Genomic DNA, 7,704 nt, shown 5'->3' with positions numbered 1-7,704 from the left:
CACGAGCAATTTCACAAAACCACATACATAAACACTCAGCTGCTCCGACTGCCTACACACAGGCAGGCGCTGGTACGAACACACACGTGCGCGCCGAACACAGATGTGCACGTTTGCAGCGAACGGCTCCATTTCTCTCATTAGGGAGAAGGAGCCGCCTGCAGCAAAGCCTCCTCTATTCAGTCTGCTGAGATCTCTAAAACCAACAGTACTAGTCAGAGAGAGGAGGGAGGAATAAAACATCTTACACGGCATCTATATTAAAAAAACAGATGAGGAGGCTGAAGGGAAGAAGAACTGCCGTCATAAGAAGGGTGGCACAAACACGCTTTGAGCAGTGTCTTCGGGGTATCTCAAATTTAACGAATTCAATTTAAAAAGTGTGACAGTTCATCTGGAATGTAATGGGCGGCCAAAGCAAAGAACAAAAAAGGAGGTTAAGATTACAAATCACTAAACCCCACCCCAAGTGCTTGCTCAAAGGAAACTGGTGGGTTTCTCTCTCTATAACACTCTGTGGTCTCAGCCGTACCATATGAAGTGCCCTGAGATGACTTATGCTGGCAGTATTTAATTCAAGACCACTATATTAAAAAAGACTGCTATTTCCATTAGCAGTAATATATATTTGGCAGAATGGCTCTCTTTGGGGACCTACCTGCCTCTCCGTATGCATATGTGGGAAGCATAAGTCAGGAAGATGAGGACACCTTCTTGCAGTATTATGAGCATAAATGGAAAGTTTGAGGCAGAAAGAAGAGCAGTGAGACCCCAAGAATCCCAGAACAAAACAGGCTGAACAGCACATCCCAGATTTGCCAGTAGGATGTGTGATATATTTAAGTGAACAATGCTGCATTAAAGTTAGCTACATGATGTCTTTTATGCTTTTTGAGCAACAGCAACCAAGATCAGGATGGGTTCATTTGCCAATTTCTGTACCTTTTGTTTTACCTTTTAAGCAATCCAACCATTAAATTTGGTGGAACAGCTGATAACAACATATCACTGTCCACTGCTTTTAGTTATATGGAAGTGAAAAAGACATTTAGAGGTCTATTAAAACTGTTTATTTGTTAAGATTTAGGATTTTTGAGATCCATGTTTTATGCTACACATCCTATAGGATTAGGGCACAAAGATCATCAAGAGATTTTGTCAGAAAATAGACTGGGTGTCCAAAGTCCAAATGGGCGATACACCAAGTCACGAAGCCATGAGTCAGAACTCACTCAACATTGCATAAATAACCAGAGGTATGAAATCTTGCCATGTGTTTGCACATGAATCCAACTGCCTAAAACGAGGACGCTTTCTTGTGAAACAATAAAAAAGTACAATGAAAAAATGAGACATTACCTGCACTTGTACATAACACTGCAGAAGTCTTTTCACTCTCTATGTGTTTAACACCACTCGGCATTTAATCATTAATCAACCATTCGCAGCCAATGGCTGTCCTTCCCTGAGCCTGACTCTGCTGGAGGTTTCTTCCTATTAAAAGGGAGTTTTTCCTCCCCACTGTTGCCAATTGCTTGCCCATAGAGTGTCATCTCAGTATTATTGTAGAGTCTTAACCTCACAATATAAAGTGCCTCAAGGCAACTATTGTTGTGATTTGTTAGTATGTCTTAATTGCAGAACATCTGCACTGTTCTGCAAATAACACTGCAGAACAGTGCAGATGTTACTCGAGAACTTAAAGAATAGCGAGACTGCATACATGTTAATGTTTAGAAGGCATCAAATCAATGTCAACTGCTTTAGAGTGTCAGACGCTTGTATGTAATCAGTTTTGGACCAACTAGCCATCTTTAAGGGGAATCTGAATGTCTGCTCCAAATTTTATAGCAAAACCACAAGTGACAACCTCACAGTGTTGCTAGAGGAAAACTTAGAGATCACTCAAGTTTTTATGAAAATTTATGCAGCAAGAATGAATGCCATTTGGTCCATTCATTTCTGTTTTTTTGCCCAGTGTGGATAAGTAATAGACAGGCAGGCTGACATAACCATCTCCAGAGCTGTGATGCTGGTGTGGCTACTCACACAAGACCAAAGGCCAAGACTACATGAAAGCAAGTCTCAGAAAGTTTGACAAGCATGTAGAGACAAGGCTGTAGGATTTGCAAAAAAAAAATGTTTTAAAAGTGAAATCCAAACAAGACGTGTACGAGTCTGATGTGACTTTAGATTCCTATCTACCAGCAACCCCAAAATGAGCCTATAACACAATATAGCGCCTTGATTTCAAAACACTTGGCTCTCTGATGTGATGAACAATGAGTTTGGGCTTTTTGATACCAATATACCTTCACACAGTAAAATTAGATTGTAGCTGGCGGTAAGAGCAACTCTGATCTGCATAAACGGAAAAGTGGACAAAAGCACCTGCGGCTGTGTGATGAGAAACATGAAAAGGCTTGAAATAATAGCTAATACTTAAGAATTCTCTGGGCTTTTAGAAGGCAATGTGAGCCTCCTGAATGAAAAGAAAGACAGCGCCACGCAGACAGAGGATAAAGAGACAGAGGGGGTGAGAATAACACACGAAATAAGAGCGCACAATACTTCAGCTGTGGAGAAAGGAGAGAGGAATAGAGATAGGCACAAAAACAGAAAATAACAGACAACCCCATTAGGCAGAGGTTATTGAGTAAATTCATCTCGCTAGACAAAAGCTTCTCCTGTGGTTGTGTCACTGCTGCTTCCACCGAACTCAACACTTTCTCTCCAATTTCCGTCCATTTGCACCCCCCTGCATCTGTTAAAAGCTAAATTGCCCGTCTGCACCACCTTAAAATGGTTTCCCATGCATCACCACCCTATAAAAGCAGCATACTCAATGGCCGCGGAGACGCCAGTTTCAAACAGGAAAATTCAAGGTGCCTTAAATGGATTTCAAGATGTTTTTTGACCCACGCAGTATCACCTCCTATTTTTTTGTTTGTGGTTGAGAGGAGGCATTTACTATCAATACTGCACTGTTTCTGTGTCTTATAAACCATATCCGTCTTTGCGACAGAATTCCGGGTGATTTCTAGCTGCCAGGATTGCTTTTAAGGCAAATGGAAGAAAGAAAGCCGAGTTGGATTGGCAGAACCCAAAGAGGCTTAAACCGAGAGGGGAAAGTTCACTTCTCAAACCAAGGAAGAAGTTAATCTATCACAACAAAAGCCAAGGTGGTTACATTTTGGCGTGTTTAATGTACTTCTCCTTCCTCTCTGAGTTCAGCCCAGATAAATGCCCACTCGAGTTGACGGGCCCAGTAGTAAACCTGAGATCAATTGAATTTCATTGCACCACTTGGGCTCAGAGTCAATTAAACATTTCAAATTCAAAAGCAGTCAAACAACAAGATATATATGAGCCTATAGATGATACATAAAAGAAACAAGGACGTTTGCTGGGATGGCCTTGAGGAAAAATGCTGAACCTGGAAGTTACACTTTTCTCAAGATGAGAGACAGATGACGGCGCGCATTGCAAATGGTTCTCTGATCCTGTTTCTCATCACACACACACTCACACGACATTACAGCCACCCCTCCCTCACGCATTCAGGTTTCTGTTTGACCGAGCACTCAACAAAATGAGATGTGTGTGTCTGAGCGTGCACAAACAGCCATGTGTGTGATGATTCGGGGAGTGTCATTGCACTCGCTGACTCAGCATTTCTGCTGTCATTCCTGTCATTTCCTCACAGCAAAGCCAAGGGGGAGCTGCCAGGATCCCTCTCGATAACTATGTCTGTTTACCTTATGTTCTCCTCCAGCTGCTAAATTGGTTTTGTTGGCTGCGTAATAAACACTCAAACACTCTTTTTCAGTCTTTATTTATTCTTTTCTTTCTTCGTGACTTGTGATAAAAATGATGTCACCGTACACTGTTTTTGGAACCGTTTAGGATACAAATACAACTTAACACTTCAAATCATCTGGCAAAATCAATGCCATAAATTGCCAGGAAAAAGTGGCTGTCTGAAAATATTCCTCAAACTGTAGCTGCATCAGCGAGTAGTCACAATAACCGTGTTTTTCACACATAGACTATACTTGGACAGGCTGCCCAGGTATGTTGACAGTCTTCCAAGCGTATTTTGTTGTATTTTTTCAACTGTCTGACACAGCAACACAAATGAGTTACCGCTGGGCAATATCCTCCCTCTTATTTTGAAAGCTCGCTACATCCAATCCTTACCGTCAAGTGTTTCCCTATAGGAGTTCCTCGATCTACAATCTGACAGACCCCAATCCCTCCATCTTAAACAGCAGCTGGCGATGTTTGTCCCTCTTCTGCTTGGTTATTCACTGAGAGCTGTAAAGGCACTCCAGCTACAACCTGCAGCAGGTAGAGTGCCTGCTGCCAGTAGAGTGAGCTCACAAAGACAGGCTACAGAGCAGAAAAGGGACAACTGATGCAACCAAATCCAACTCCAATATGGTGGAGTTGAAGTCTGCTCATGGAATGAGGAAGTTACTGGAGAGGCCGGGCGATTATCCCTCCATCAGATTTAGTGACAAATTAGGTCTATATATGGAATTATTTTTGTTTGCTCTTCCATCTTCAAATACAGTGTAGTTGTGTGGGAAAAACTAATTAAGACTCATGCCACTACCCCACTTTTTTATGTGAACGTCATTATTTCTTCATGCTTGACAGGTTGTTTGAGGCTCGTCCAAATCAAATGCCACAAAAAGACCAACTCAGATGAAATATTACTGACTTCTAAACACCTCTGTACATTCACAGCTTCACCTCCTCATCAAATCCCATGTAGCACTACATCCAGCTGTAGGCTCGGACAAACGTACCATCACTCCCTGATTAGCTCGCATTCTTGTAGGAAGCGATCTTGTCCGAACGAGGCTTTTGAGAGTTGCTGCTGAACATATTCCGCACCCATTATACAGGGAGTGCAGAATTATTAGGCAAGTTGTATTTTTGAGGAATAATTTTATTATTGAACAACAACCATGTTCTCAATGAACCCAAAAAACTCATTAATATCAAAGCTGAATGTTTTTGGAAGTAGTTTTTAGTTTGTTTTTAGTTTTAGCTATTTTAGGGGGATATCTGTGTGTGCAGGTGACTATTACTGTGCATAATTATTAGGCAACTTAACAAAAAACAAATATATACCCATTTCAATTATTTATTTTTACCAGTGAAACCAATATAACATCTCCACATTCACAAATATACATTTCTGACATTCAAAAACAAAACAAAAACAAATCAGCAACCAATATAGCCACCTTTCTTTGCAAGGACACTCAAAAGCCTGCCATCCATGGATTCTGTCAGTGTTTTGATCTGTTCACCATCAACGTTGCGTGCAGCAGCAACCACAGCCTCCCAGACACTGTTCAGAGAGGTGTACTGTTTTCCCTTCTTGTAAATCTCACATTTGATGATGGACCACAGGTTCTCAATGGGGTTCAGATCAGGTGAACAAGGAGGCCATGTCATTAGTTTTTCTTCTTTTATACCCTTTCTTGCCAGCCACGCTGTGGAGTACTTGGACGCGTGTGATGCAGCATTGTCCTGCATGAAAATCATGTTTTTCTTGAAGGATGCAGACTTCTTCCTGTACCACTGCTTGAAGAAGGTGTCTTCCAGAAACTGGCAGTAGGACTGGGAGTTGAGCTTGACTCCATCCTCAACCCGAAAAGGCCCCACAAGCTCATCTTTGATGATACCAGCCCAAACCAGTACTCCACCTCCACATTGCTGGCGTCTGAGTCGGACTGGAGCTCTCTGCCCTTTACCAATCCAGCCACGGGCCCATCCATCTGGCCCATCAAGACTCACTCTCATTTCATCAGTCCATAAAACCTTAGAAAAACCAGTCTTGAGATATTTCTTGGCCCAGTCTTGACGTTTCAGCTTGTGTGTCTTGTTCAGTGGTGGTCGTCTTTCAGCCTTTCTTACCTTGGCCATGTCTCTGAGTATTGCACACCTTGTGCTTTTGGGCACTCCAGTGATGTTGCAGCTCTGAAATATGGCCAAACTGGTGGCAAGTGGCATCTTGGCTAGAGATGGCACGATACCACTTTTTTATGTCCGATACCGATACCGATATCATAAATTTGGATATCTGCCGATACCGATATGAATCCGATATAGTGTTTTTTAATCAACAAAACTGTTTTTTAAATATCTTGCTGCATTTTGTATAAGTTCATACTCAAGTTTAAAACAACAACTACACTAAAGCTATTCTGTTATACCTGTATGCAAAAAAAATGTTTCATAGTTCAGCAATACTGATCAATCTAATAAACTTAGACCTACACCATCCTCCCTATTCTGGTATTTTAAAGAGTACTTAGCGTAAATATTAAGCAACCTAACTAATAGGGTTCCAACTCCCAGCAACAACAAAAATAAATAAATAAAAAATAGGGAACTACCCCTCACGCTCCACCTCATGATGCTTAATCGACGTAATCAACCTTAATTTGATGCAGTGTGAAAAAAATGCACAGAAATCAATTATTTTTCAAGAAATATTAAATAGATTCAACATCTTTCTTCAACAGAATTGCAGACTGCACAGATGGTACCTTCCCAAAGGAAAAAGTACTATAGCTTACTAGGGTATATATATTAGACTTAATAGTTACTATATACAGTAATTGACTTCTATTCATTTTGCATCAAATTAAAACTTTGGGTGTCAGATAATTATTTATTAAAAGCTTGACATTTTAAATGAGAATAAGAAAGAAAAGTATGTCTTTGTGCCCCCTTTTCCCTGTTCATGCCCTACCGGCCCCCCTGGCTAAACTTTGCTAGATCCGCCCCTGCATAGTTACCAGCGTCAGCTACGTAGAAAAAGATCCTCGAGTAGAAAGTAATATTAAATACATTCTAACAACAGCTGATCAAGCTTAAACGTGCTTCTGTTGTTCTCTTTCTGGTGCAAAGTGGGCCAAAAGCAAACTAGAGACACGGACTCACGACAGAAAAGCTGATCAGCTGATCGTTAAGCAGTTTCATGATTGAAGTAGCAGCAAGAAGAGGCAGTCGCTCCATATATCGTTTGTTAAGCTTAACGCAGGAATGCTTTACAAACATTCAGAGATGGACTTACACACTTGCTTTACTTCTCTCGGGGATAACTTTGTCGGAGATGAAATGCCGGGTTGCTAGCGAAGCTCCAAATGCTATCCAGAGCACCGACAGGTCCCGCATGCCACAGCCGCTCTATCACGTGATGCATACTGCTCCAACGTGCTAACGTTCTGAGGTGAGTTACGGCGTATTGCAAGTTTTGTGAGGTGCTTTCGTGATATTTAATGGATCGGATTACATTTTTTATTTTTCTCCGATATCCGATCCAGTAATTTAGGTCAGTATCGGACCGATACCGATACGTAATATCGGATCGGTCCATCTCTAATCTTGGCAGCTGCACGCTTGACTTTTCTCAGTTCATGGGCAGTTATTTTGCGCCTTGGTTTTTCCACACGCTCCTTGCGACCCTGTTGACTATTTTGAATGAAACGCTTGATTGTTCGACGATCACGCTTCAGAAGCTTTGCAATCTTGAGACTGCTGCATCCCTCTGCAAGATATCTCACTATTTTTGACTTTTCTGAGCCTGTCAAGTCCTTCTTTTGACCCATTTTGCCAAAGGAAAGGAAGTTGCCTAATAATTATGCACACCTGATATAGGGTGTTGATGTCATTAGACCA

The sequence above is a fragment of the Diplotaxodon limnothrissa genome, linkage group LG20, assembly GCF_057381915.1.
Source record: "Diplotaxodon limnothrissa isolate DT_005_m linkage group LG20, D_limnothrissa_male_GT1.1, whole genome shotgun sequence".
Lineage (NCBI taxonomy): Eukaryota > Metazoa > Chordata > Actinopteri > Cichliformes > Cichlidae > Diplotaxodon > Diplotaxodon limnothrissa.
Note: the sequence above shows the minus strand (reverse complement) of the source record.